General features: G+C 45.0%; 1 long non-coding RNA gene across 1 annotated transcript; it reads right to left on the bottom strand.

Moving 5' to 3' along the window:
- Nucleotides 1–889: 889 nt before the first annotated feature.
- LOC125160872 (uncharacterized) lies at nt 890–13,129 on the bottom strand. The gene is made up of 2 exons (XR_007150391.1): nt 12,674–13,129; nt 890–1,669 (listed from the first exon to the last, which is right to left on the bottom strand). It is a non-coding gene; the product is annotated as an uncharacterized LOC125160872 (long non-coding RNA).
- Nucleotides 13,130–13,184: the final 55 nt, after the last annotated feature.

Below are 13,184 nucleotides of genomic sequence, written 5' to 3' on the forward strand. Positions count from 1 at the left end.
CTCAAATTTCTGCTCTGTCCCAAGCTTTCTCGGCCACAAGTAACCTGTCCTGCTCTGACACCTGCAACATCTATCATCTGCACATCGGAATAGCACCTTCTCACAGGCTATCCTGTTCTCCGATCATTGGTTGCACACATGTCTCCCTCAAACTAGACTAAGCTCCTCGCAAAAGCTACCACTCACAGTCTATGCCACCTGGCACGGGGCCAGGCAAGGCCAGGCTGTCAACCTCTCTTATTCAAATCAGAAAATGAGGGTTGTGATTCCTTCAAATGCCCCACCTCCTACCCAAGCTTGAGTAATTACTAGGCATCATAAGAGACAATTTTTTTTTTCTTGATCAGCCAGAGTCTCTGAATGCCAAGGTATTTGCATAGATGGAAAAAATTACAGCCTTCTCAATTGAGGCGACTGGTGAGGCCTTTTCCCCCTAAAAGCACCATCAATGGTACACACTAAAGATTCAGAACAAAGTTAGAACAATTCTGCTGGAGAGTAGTGTCTGTGTGAAAGATGGTTCCACAGCTACAAAGGACAAAAGCTCAGACAGGCTCTGTTAACACATGGGACACTATCACTCCCACCTTCCAATACTTTACTTAGATTTGATCTGCCCTGTGTGGGGCCTACACGGAGCTCATCAGCTGATCAATGCTCCAACATCTGCCCTCGCCTTCCTAAGAGTCCAGCACCTGCCATTCCGTGGCATCGATCACAAACTAGGCAACATACGTTGCTAAATCAATCATAGGTCAATCCCTAATTGAAACGACACTCTTTGCACCTCCTGCTGCCAAATTTATAAAGTGATATAACATGTCAATGTCTCCTCCTCCAAGCCAAGCTCAGGATGACTGACACCAGAACAGTAGTATGAACAACCAAATTTACACAGCAAGATTGTTTTATTTATTCCATCACACAAGGCACCGTGTTTCCCATACAACTCCCAGCTGAAACTGCTAACGTGTATGAAGAGTTATCAATAACTCTCCTTCTTTTCTCCTAGTCCATCTAGTGCCTTCGTGGGCATTAGAGGAAGGCCCACTTTCTTCAAGAAACTTTACTTCTATTTACAAAATAGTCTTATGGTCCTGATTTTGTTAGAAAAAGCCACGTTCATGCCATCTGTCTAGAAAGTTGTCACGGTAAATCTATGGTGTCTGTGCTGTGAATGGCACTCCCTTAACTGCGGCACAGTTTTACAGTGCACAACCTATGCAATAGCCGTGGCCAGGTGTTTGATAACTCTGGAATTTAAGAAACCAGGAGGGAACCATGTTTCATTTTACTTCTGCTCTCCGCTTCAATTTCATCATCTGTAAGTTGGGAATAATAAGGGCTATCTAGCATGGGTGCCTCGGCACTGATCAACTTTCCCCTTAGAGTAGGTAAGCAATGGTCTGTAAAAGGATTCAGAGAGTAAGAAAGAGGTGACCGTATTACTTCATTATTGCGTAACAACCATAGCTATTTCCTTTGATTCTACAAATAGTATTCCTCCAATAACATGATTTGGCTTTCATCCATTGGAAGGAAAAAGACCCTTTTTCTTCATAGCGATGGATGACAGGTCTCCCAGCCCTGCCACACTCTGACTGGATGCCTGTGTGAGGAAAAAAGTCCACGATGGCAAAGAGGTTGCTGAGGGTTAGGTGTTCATTCTCTGGAAATGAAGAAGGAAAAAAAGGAAACCGGAAATTAGTTGTCCTACATCAGGGCTTCTGGATTCTATCACTGTCATTTTGGGCTAGATAAATCTTCCCATGCATCTAATGGCAGGAATTTACAGCATCCCCGGCCTCTACCCACCAGATGCCAGGAGTACACCCCCACCCCATCTTGACAACCAAAAAGGTCTCCAGACATTGCCAAATATCCTTGGAGTTTGGAGGGGAGGCAGCAAGACCATCCCTGGATGAGAAAACTGGCCTACAGGGAAATTTAAATTTATAGCCTTAGTATCCTTCTTGGGAAGTATTAATCTATGAACAAGATGGCCCCCAAGCAAGAGACACCTGGGCTCTACTCTACGTTCTTCGGTGATTGTCTTATGACCTTAAAGATACCAGTCTTCTATTTCCTGTCATATAAATATAACCCAAGGGCACCTGGGTAGTTCAGTTAAGCATCCCAACTCTTGGATATGGCTCAGGTCATGGCTCACCATCCATGAGATCAATCCCCACATTGGGCTCCAAGCTGACAGTGAGGAGCCTGCTTGGTAACCTCTCTCTCCCTCTCTCTTCCCCACTTGTGCTGTTTCTGTCTCTCAAAATAAATAATCTCGCTCTCTCTCTCTCTCTCTCTGTCTTTCCATATATATATATCCCAAACTCTGGCCTCACATTTTCAGGATTTCCTCCTTTTGAAGGTATTGGGCTGGGACTGAGAGAAAGGTGTTAAGGGCTATTGGGGGCTGCTCACAAGCTTAGGTATCCCCTGCTCACTTGGTGCCCAGCCGCCTCTTGGGGCTACAGGACTGCCATCTTCTCTTGAATAATGGTGCTGCTACCACACAGGGCTGGCAGGAAGTAGAGCTAGCAACTTTTTTTTTTTTAATGCTTATTTATTTTTTGAGAGAGTGCAAGTGGGGAAGGGGCAGAGAGAGGGGGACAGAAGATCCAAACCAGGCTCTGCACTGACCGACTGTCAGCAAGCTGGATGTGGGGCTTGAACTCACCAACCGCGAGATCATGACCTGAGCTGAAGTCGGATGCTCAACAGACTGAGCCACCCATATGCCCCAAGGTAGCCACTTTCAACCCTACATCTATGGCTCCCATATAAGTGTAAGCCCCTAACTAGATTTCTCACAACACAGCTACCTAAGACCAGGTCATTTAAAACCTTGAGGGAAGCAAAAGAAAAGACAACACAGAAAACCTTATGACTGGTTACTGAAGGATTCCAGACTCATAGCTAGATCATCCCAGAGAGGTTCCCCTGCTGGACACTGCCTGGCCCAGCTCCCAGCCAGCAAGAGGCTCTCACCTGCCTGCTCCCCAAACCTGGGGAGCTCAGCCCTGGTCGCAGGTCTGTTCCCTCCCTCTGCTCCAGCCTTCTGTGCCCATGGCTCCTTCTTGTTGCCTTGGGATGACTGACAGATGGGAATATCCCCAGAGAGTCTCAACCACTAACCACAGGGGTTGGCCTTTTCACCCCTTTCTAGTAGGAAGAATAATCTCTCAACAATTCATTTTCCTGAGTCTAGATATTTGGTTTGGAAAATCACCTTGGGGGAAGCTTTCACCAGGAGTCCAAGCTGGCAATAGCCATTGGGCCCACCTCTATGGTACCCATGAAGTAGGCATGAGGTCAGGTTTCCAATGAACTTACCTAACATGGCCCAGTCTCCATCATGAGATGTCCTATGACAAATGGTGAACAATGACACCCGTAACATACTTCTCAGGAATAAAAAAAATCCTTTTTAAGGGATAGAGTGTTATGGTCTGAACGATTGTGTTCCCCTCACCAATTCCTATGTTGAAATCCTACTCCTGAAGCTAATGGTGTCAGGAGGTAGGGCCTTTGGGGCTTGAAGGAAGATTAATCAGGTCGTGCAGGGGGGACCCTTATAAAAGAGACCCTAAAGAACTCCCTCACCCCTTCCACCACCATGAGGGCACATGGTAAAAAGGTGCCATCTACAAACCAAGAAACTGTGACTGAACTCTGAACTTTCCAGTACGATGGTCCTGGACTTCCAAACTTCAGAACTGTGAGAAATAAATTTCTGTTGTTTATGAGCCATTTGGTCTGGGGTAATTTGTTACAGCAACCCGAACAGACCAAGACAGAGTATTCTCAATCCATAGTAGAAAAGAAACATTTTTTTTTTCTAACACACAGCAAAATATGTAAAATAAAAGTAATTAAAACTGTGGAGCTGGTATGGAAAATTCAGGCCAAACAATGGAATAGAAAAGGGAGCTCAGAAACAGACTCATGTATTTGGGAAGTGAGTGTATGACTGATCTCTATGGAAAGTCTAAACTATTCAATATACGCCTGCAGAAAACTGGTAACTGTTTGGAAAAAGCTCAAAAATAAAAATGTTTACCTCACATCATTAACCAAAAATATCTAAGAGCTAAAAGTGAAAACAAAGACCTGTAAAGCAGAAAGAAAAAATACAAGAAAATATTTTATGGCCTTAGGGGAAGAGAAGGTCTTCTTAAGCAAGACATAAAATGCAAAAGGCCTGAAGGAAAAGTCCAATACATCTGACTACAACCAAATGGAAAAAAAAAAAAAAAATGTGCATAGAAAAGATGCCCCACATGAGGTTAAAAGAAGAAAAGCATCAAGCTGGAAAATTACATTATTTTCAAACAAACAAAATCTCTAAATCTAGAATGTAGACAGAATTCCTACAAATCAATAAAAGGATCTAAAAATACCAATAGCAAATCATCAAAAAATACTAACGGCAATTTACAGCATGAAAATACAGTGGACATAAGAACGAATGCTCAAAAATATACCAGACATGAGAGAAATAGAAATTAAATAAGATTTTTTCAATCCTAATCTTGGCAAATTTAAAGTGTTTGAAAACGTTGGGCATGAATTAGGGCGTGAGGAAATGGGGGCATTCCTATGCTGCTAGTCAGAGCGTGAATCGATCAGCTACTTCAGAAGACAATTTGGCCAAACTGTGAAAATTTAAAATGCACATACCCAGTGATTGTACTTTTGGGTAGAAAGACTTCTTCATGTGCCCAGGAAGCAGCTATAAAAATAAAGATGTTGACCACCCTATGTTTTTAAAACCAGAAACCTCAATGTCTATCACTAGGACGAGAGGCAGACTCTGGAACATTTTGTGGAATATTATGCAGCAATTTAAAAGAATGAGGTATTTCCATATATAATAACATGCAATCGCATATGTGAAAAAAGAAAATTGCAGAAAAATATCCACAAAACAGTCTGTTGCCCCTGTCAATCTTGTTTATGCAAGGCTTCGTTCTCAACCAAGGATAAAATATGTATTTCTACAAAATGATGTTGTTCAGGTTTAAAAGAAAATAAGAATATACATGCAGCAATATCATCTATGCCTGTAATGATAAATATATACATAGGTAAATGTTTAGAAAATGGTATGAAAAGCTGCCCTCAGATTTGGGGGTAAGGGAGTGATCTGGGGGCAGGGTAGGGACCACGTTTGAAGCAAATACTCAAAGGGCATTTCCCCCTCATCACTACTGTTTTACTGTCTCCTGGGAACACACTCATTCATGTGTGGTTTTTAGGATTCAGTATTAATTTTTTTTATAAAAGACAATAAATAAATTGGGGGGGGGGATAATTTGCAGAGACCCCACTCTGCTTACTATTAAGACAAGTATTTACACTGTCATGCAAAAACAGTTTTGCCTGCAACCACACTTTGGATTTTGCTGTTTCTTGAAATAACAGAAAAGTCTTGTAGGGCCCTCCCCAGAACAATAGGGACATGCATCTTGCCCTGAAGTCCCTGTCCAGTGAAGTTTCAGGCAGAAGTTTCTGACAGAAGTCTCCATCAGGTGATGCAGGACAGTAGCCCCATACAAAGGAAAAGGAGCTTTAATTTCCTTTTTTCCCCCCAATTTTAATTTAAATTCTAGTTAGTTAACATATAGTGTAATAGTGGTTTCAGCAATAGAATTTAGTGATTCATCACTTACATATAATACCTAGTACTCATCACAACAAGTGCCCTCCTTAATGCCCATCACCCATCTAGCTCTTCCCCCACCTCCCTCCCTCCATCAACCTGCAGTTTATTCTCTATAGTTAAGAGTCTCTTGTGGTTTGCTTCCCTCTCTTTTTTTTCCTTCCCAAATGCCACATATGAGTATTTGCCTCATATGGTATTTGTCTCTCTCTGACTTATTTCACTTAGCATAATACACTCTAGATCTGTCCACATCACTGCAAATGGCAAGATTTCATTCTTTTTGATGGCTGAGCAATAGTCCATTGTATATCTCTATACCACATCTTTTTTTTTTAATTTTTTAATGTTTATTTATTTTTGACAGAGAGAGAGATAGAGCATTACCGGGGGAGGGGCAGAGAGAGAGGGAGACACAGAATCCGAAGCAGGCTCCAGCAGCCTCTGAGCTGTCAGCACAGAGCCCGACGCGGGGCTCGAACTCACAGACCGTGAGATCATGACCTGAGTGAAGTCGGACGCTTAACCGACTGAGCCACCCAGGCGCCCCTATACCACATCTCTTTTAACCATTCATCAGTTGATGGACATTTGGGCTCTTTCCATAGTTTGGCTGTTGTTGATAATGCTGCTATAAACATTGGGGTGCATATAACTCTTTGAATCTGTATTTTTGTATTCTTTGGGTAAATACCTTGTAGTGCAATTGCTGGGTCATAGGGTAATTCTGTTTTTAACCTCCTGAAGAACCTCCATACTGTTTTCAGAGGGGCTCCACCAGTTCACATTCCCACCAACAGTGTAAGAGGGTTCTCCTTTCTCCACAACCTCGCCAACATCTGTTGTTTCCTGCACTGTTAACTTTAGCCATTCTGACAGGTGTGAGGAGGTATCTCATCATGGTTTTGATTTGTATTTCCTTGATGACGAGTGATATTGAACATCTTTTTATGTGTCTGTTAGCCATCTGGATGCCTTCTTTGGAAAAATGTCTATTTATGTCTTCTGCCTATTTCTTCACTGGATTATTTGTTTTTTGGATGTTGAGTTTGAAAGATTCTTTATAGATTTTGGATACTAACCCTTTTACCCCATATGTCATTTGCAAATATCTTCTCCCATTCCGTAGGCTGCCTTTTAGTTTTGTTGATTGTTTCCTTCTCTGTGCAGAAGCTTTTTATCTTGGTGAGGTCCCCATAGTTCATTTTTGCTTTTGTTTCCCTTGCCTCCGGAGACGTGTCTAGTAAGAAGTTGCTACTGCCGAGGTCAGACAGGTTGCTGCCTGTGTTCTCCTCTAGGATTTTGATGGTTTCCTGTCTCACATTCAGGTCTTTCATCCATTTTGAATTTATTTTTGCATATGGTGTAAGAAACTGGTCCAGTTTCATTCTTCTGCATGTTGTTGAAGAGACTGTCGTTTTTCCATCAGATATTCTCTCCTGCTTTGTCAAAGATGAGTTGACCATATAGTTGTGGGTCCATTTCTGGGTTCTCTATTCTGTTCCAGTGATCTATGTGTCTGTTTGTATGCTGTCTCGATGACTACAGCTTTGTAATAGAGTTTGTAGTCCAAACTCCTGATGCCTCCAGCTTTGTGTTTCTTTTTCAAGGTGGCTGTGGAGTTTCCTTTCTAAGTAGAAGGATCGTCAGAAGCCCTCCTAGCATCAGGAGCCCTCCTGGCATCAGAGGGTCAGCCTGTTTCTGACTGGCAGCTGTTGTCTGCACAACGTAATAATGCAATAATTGCATTAATTGCAATAATGTCATATTGCAACTGAAGTAATAACCGTAGCAAACATTTACAATTGTCCTTTGTGTGCCAGGCCCCACGAGGGGGCTCAAGCAAGACCTGGCATCTCACGAGAGTCCTCACGACACTCCGAAGAGAAGAGCCTTGGTACCCATTTAATAGATGAGGAAACTGAGGTTGGGATGGATTAAGAAAGGTTCTCAAGCAAATGACTGAAGGGCAATTCTAATGCATACCTGCCCAACTGAAGCCAGTGCTCTGGCCTCCACCCTGCACTGCCTCCCCCACTATATTAGCTGGTGAGTTTGGAGGGGTGGACATGTGTCTTAAATTTTTATGTATTTCTATTTAGGTTAAGGGCCAAAAGTGAATTGTACAGGAGTGCTAAAGAGATGCTCTCTCTCCTCCTGTCTAACCCCTAAGAGAAACGGAGAGAGATGGGGCGGGTTCTGCCACACTGCAGGGAGCAGAGAGGCCTCCTCACCCTGCAACATCAGAGTGCTTCAGGAAGCCCAAGAAGATCAAAGTCACAGATGAGTCTGCCTGGGGTGGCAAGGCAGCTTTACCTCCCCATAACACATTCCCCTTTTGGCCCTTCTGCCAAAGTCAGAATGCAAGTTGCATGTTTTTGTAGTTCTGTTTATTAATGGAGTCCATGTTTATTCAGAGCAGACGCATGGCTAGGGCCTTAGAGTGAAACCAATAACCCAAAGCCTGGAATGCCTATTTTCTTTCCCACTCCCATTGCTACTGGGGGTCTTTTATCCCAGTCCTCTTTGATCTAGCAACATGTGAGGGGCAGGGAAGAGGCAGGCAGCCTTGTCTAACAAGGCCAGGGAGTCGGCACACCTGCCCTCCAGATGCAGCCTGGAGCTCTTATAAAAGGTAACAACGTATGTAACAAATTTCCCCCCAATTACAATTCGGAGAGAGAGTGGGTGAGGGAAATAAATTTAGGGAGAAGAGTGGCAGATGGGATAGATGGATTCAATTAAGACAAAGAACATCAAACAATTCCAGGGATGCCTCATTTTAATGGAATGTCATTTTCCCCTCGTCGCCTCCAGGGAGCTCCCAACATCGGTCTAGGTAGGAAGTAGGGTGCACGCACAGCGCCTCGACCCCAGCAGGAGCTTAATATCCTCAAATGAGAGAGCTAATATTACCCCTTCTCTTCTTTTCAGTAATGAGGGAAAACAGCCCATGAATCAGACTAAGTGAATGCAGGCTGCGTATTAGATGCACATCTCTCCAGAACCAGGTGTTATTCAAATTAAATAGGTATTTTCCACTGTCATCTCTGTTGAAGTGATTTCTTTATTTGGTCTATGGAAGAGTCTCTTTTTCAATTAAACCCACCCCTGTTATTTTTCTAAGAAAGATAATAAAACAATAAAAATATTTACACCCCTTTTATCTTCCCAAACGTTAACCATGAAGGGAGGAAGGTGTTACACCTTTGCTAGACGGTTTTATCACACAGATGTTACACTGATGTGCTTTAAATGACTTCTGCAGGTCAGTGTGAAGAATGTGTAAGATTCTTGTTGCCACTAACATGATTTGTAACTCTTTACCACCAAAAGGAATACAAGTCTGCAATAACTTTGCCATAGGTATAGTTGATACATAAGTATAGACATGTATATAATACTATATATGCATCACACTGACCCAAATACTACTCCCGACTGACCTCAATTTTCATCTAAAGCCAAGTGTAAAAGTCCAGTGGTTTCATGAGCAACGCTTCCTTCATTCTCTGGCTCCCAGTGGTATAATTTAATTGACAGCCATGTTATCCAGTTACAAAGTCATAGGTGGGTTAGAGTTTCACAAAGTTGGTATTATTATCTCTATAGTCAGTGGAGAGACTGCGCAAGGCTGAGAGTGGAAACCACAATTATGCTCCCGAAGTCTAACTGCACTAATGTATACCCATTCTGATGATCAGTTAAACAAGCAATGTATCCAATGTCTATTTCGTAGAGCTGCTAAACCACTTTTAGATTCCAGACCATACTTTCCTGTGTTACAAATGAAAATGCTCCCTGCTAGAAGGGGATGATATTTAGGCTGTCACACCAGCTTCAGGGTTCTGTGTAGAAGTAATTTCTACTTGAGAGGCTCAGCTGAGGGTGGGGGTGGGGGTGGGAGTAAACTATTGTTAAAATATCAAAGCACTGCCTTGTTTCTTCTTAGACTGAGGTGCCCTGACTCCTCCTGATGGTAAGCCACTTTTGGGTTTTTGAGTGGTTTAAAATGGTTCCTGGGAGGGGAGAAAGAATTTTCTGGAAGCTCCCAACCACTGGGCTTGAGTCCCTTCATCAATTTACTCTCCACACACCTCAAGGATGGACGGCAGGGTTGTAATGGCCATCAGTGTGGTAGCATTGCTCTCAGTGAAGATTTGTTTCCAACAGTTACATCATGACCTTGTTGTCATTGTACAATTATTTCCATAAAGTAGTGATTGAGTTTAAATAAGAAAAACTTGGGGTGCCTGGGTGGCTCAGCTGGTGGAGCGCCCGACTCTTATTTTGGCTCAGGTCATGATCCCAGGGTCTTGGAATTGAGCCCTGCATCAGGCTCTGCACTGAGTGTGGAGCCTGCCTAAGATTCTCCCTCTCTCCCTACCCACACCCCGCCCCCCCCCGTCCCTCCCCTGCTCATGCATGCTCTCTCTCCAATTAAAAATAAGTAAATAAATAAAATGAAAATAAAGAAATAGCCAAAACTTGAATACCCGGAGATAAAGGTAAATTACAAAATTCAGCATAGGAGATACTAGAGTAAACCAGTCCCACTAAGCTGGCAAGGATAACACTAAACACTTTATACCCAAACCGTTGTGTATGAGTTATGTATTGCTATGTAACAAGTTACCCCAGAACTTAACAACTTAAAACAGCAAACACCAATTATCTCATAGTTTAAGGCAGTCAGGAACACAGGAACACAAACTTGACTGGGGGCCTCTGCCCCAAGGTCTCTCATGCGTGGGCAGGGCTGTGGTCTCATCTCAAGGCTTGACTAGAGAAAAATGTGTTCCCAAACTCACTCGACATGGCTATTGACAGGATTTAGTACCTCATGGGCTGTTGGACCACGAGCCTCAGTTCCTCACTGACTGTTGGCCAGAGGCCTCCTTCAGTTCCCTGCCACATGTGCCTCCCCCTAGGGCACCTCACAAGATGGCAGTGGTCTTCCTTGGAGCCAGCCAGTGACAGCAGGAGTGAATAAGACAGAAGCCACAGTCGTTTTGTAACCTAGCCTTGGAAGTGTCACGCCATATCCTATTTGTTTAGCTGCAAGTTACTAGGTCCGGCCCATGTGGAAGGGGAGGGGCTCACATGAGGGCATAGATACCAGGATGTGGGGATCACTGTGGTCATCTTAGAGGCTGCCTACTACATCTTCCCTTGCAAGCAGAATAGAGGAATAAATACAAAAATGGAAGGAAAATCAGAAGGCAGTAGGGGAAAGGAAAAATGTTCCAGGATCTAATTACTTATGCCTCTGTGCTCTCTCCCTCCCCAAATCCAGCCGTACAACATACCCTTGAATGAGGTGCCCTCTTCTCCACCTGCATGGGACCACCAAAGTTCCCCACAACATGAATATTGTAGCACTGCTTCTAACCTGCTTCCCTATCCAATATATCCTGGACACCACGGCCTTTCTAAGTCACACTTTCTACTTACCTTTACACTGCAGAAAGCCCCTTCAGTGGCTTCCCATTGTCAAAAAACAAAACAACAAACAAACAAACAAAAAACCCCAAACTCCTTAGGCCACCATTCAGTGCCTTCCATAGTTTGACCAGGCCTGACAATAACCCCAAACCCCCAACAATAACCCACCATCCCAGGTAAACTACCTTCAACCCCAAACACACCAAGCTTGTGCTCGGCTTGAAACATCTGTGACCATCGCTCTCCTTCCCTCAGCAAGACAAGCCTTCACCTATACCATGATAAATCCTCCCCAATGTCCAAGATGCACAGCAGATCCTATCTTCTCTGTGACACGTTTTCTGGTCATTCCAAACTAGATCTTAGTTCCTCCTATGAACAGGCACAGCTCTCAGAGGGCACACCATTCACTGCCTGGGCCTGCCACTGTACTTGTTTTTTTTCCAAGTGGCTGATAAGTTTCACACCTTCCTTCTTCCACAGAGACCACCAGACTGCATCTCCACACTGGGCTAGGTCTCATTTGTCTTCCCCTGTTGAAAACACTAGTCCATGACAGGCAATATTTGTTGAAAAGGTGGATGGGTGGATGGATGGATGGATGGATGGATGGATGGATGGATGGATATTTGGAAGGATATGCCACAGTGTCTAGCATATAGTAGGTCCATAATTAATAAATATTTGTTAATAGTACAAACCCTTACAAAGAGAATTCTCCACTCATTGGCATCTTCGCCATTTAGTGGTTCCTATGTAGAAACCCTTCCAAAGACAGCAGAGGAAAATCAAACTTGTCTGGATCTGACAAAACATAAGCCCATTCATACAAATATCACAACTGGAGACCAATCCACAGCTCCTCCTTCATGGCCCATCCTAACCCTGGCTTTGCCAAGTGCAGGGGCACTGGATGGCATAGCCAGGGCAGAACTCCATCTGTGCAGAGCAACTTCCAGTAAGTGTGCCTCCCCCATGAGGCAGAAGCAGAGTAGTAAGAACTAAAAGGGTACTGGGGAAAATGAAAAATATGTCAATTGTGAGGGAGTGTCCACCTATTTTAGGTAAGTCCTAGTAAACGAAAGGATTCAAAGAGAGAAAGAGAGAGATACCAGAAGACCTTTTAAGGCCTTTGTTGCCTTACCCTTAGGGGGAAAAGGGGAAATCTCAATTAAAGCATCAAACATCCCAAATCCAGAGGAAATCTAACGCTTCCTTTCTAGCTGGCCAGAGATAAGCCCGGACTGAATTCTCCCAGGAGTCGGGTTCCTGGCCATAGGTTGCAGGCGCTAATCCGGGCCACCCTGGAACCACCACCGTGGGGAGCGCTGGAAATTGCTCCAGGGGCTTGGCCCTGGAAGCATCGTTTTCCGAGAGAAGTGAATGTGCTCTCCCGCTATCCTGATCCTGGAGCAAGGTCTACGCAGTGGTTTCCCCGAGCGCCCGAGACACGCATCGCGCAGGGAATCTGGGGGCACCGCGGCCCTGAGTTTTGAGCTTTGCACGTCCCGCAGCCTCACTGAGATGGGTAGGCAACTGCCCTCGCCCCAAACTCACCTGCTTTTTAGAACCACTTCCATCTACCCATTGATGTCAGCTCCCAAAGGCATCCCCGGAATCCTCCACGGTCCAAGGTCCACAGAGACAGAGAAGAAAGGGTGAAGGGAGCGGTGGCTGGGAGGAGAGGTCACCAGGGTCCCCTCCCTGGATTTGGGATGCTCGTCGGGGGGCAGGGGGGAACACCTGCGCGGCTCCTCCCCTCTCGGTCGCGGGGGCGCCTCACGGTGGACCACAGGGAGCCGGCGAGGGAAGGACACGCTGGAAGGACTGCATGCAAAAACTTTCCGTCTTCTGGCGGCCACTCCGCGGGAAAGACCACCCCGCCTACGGCCCCGGGTCGTGCCTCTCCCGGCTCGCACCCCCGCCCCGCTCGCCCCGGCCCCTCCGATCCGGGCTCCGGACGCCGGGCGCAGGCGGTGGCGGCGGCGGCGGCGGTGGCGCCGCAGCAGCTCGGCGCCCGCGCGCGCTGCAGCCTCGGGCCCCGGCACGCGGCGCTGGCCCGGCGCGC

This window comes from Prionailurus viverrinus, chromosome A2, assembly GCF_022837055.1.
Source record: "Prionailurus viverrinus isolate Anna chromosome A2, UM_Priviv_1.0, whole genome shotgun sequence".
NCBI classification, from domain to species: domain Eukaryota; kingdom Metazoa; phylum Chordata; class Mammalia; order Carnivora; family Felidae; genus Prionailurus; species Prionailurus viverrinus.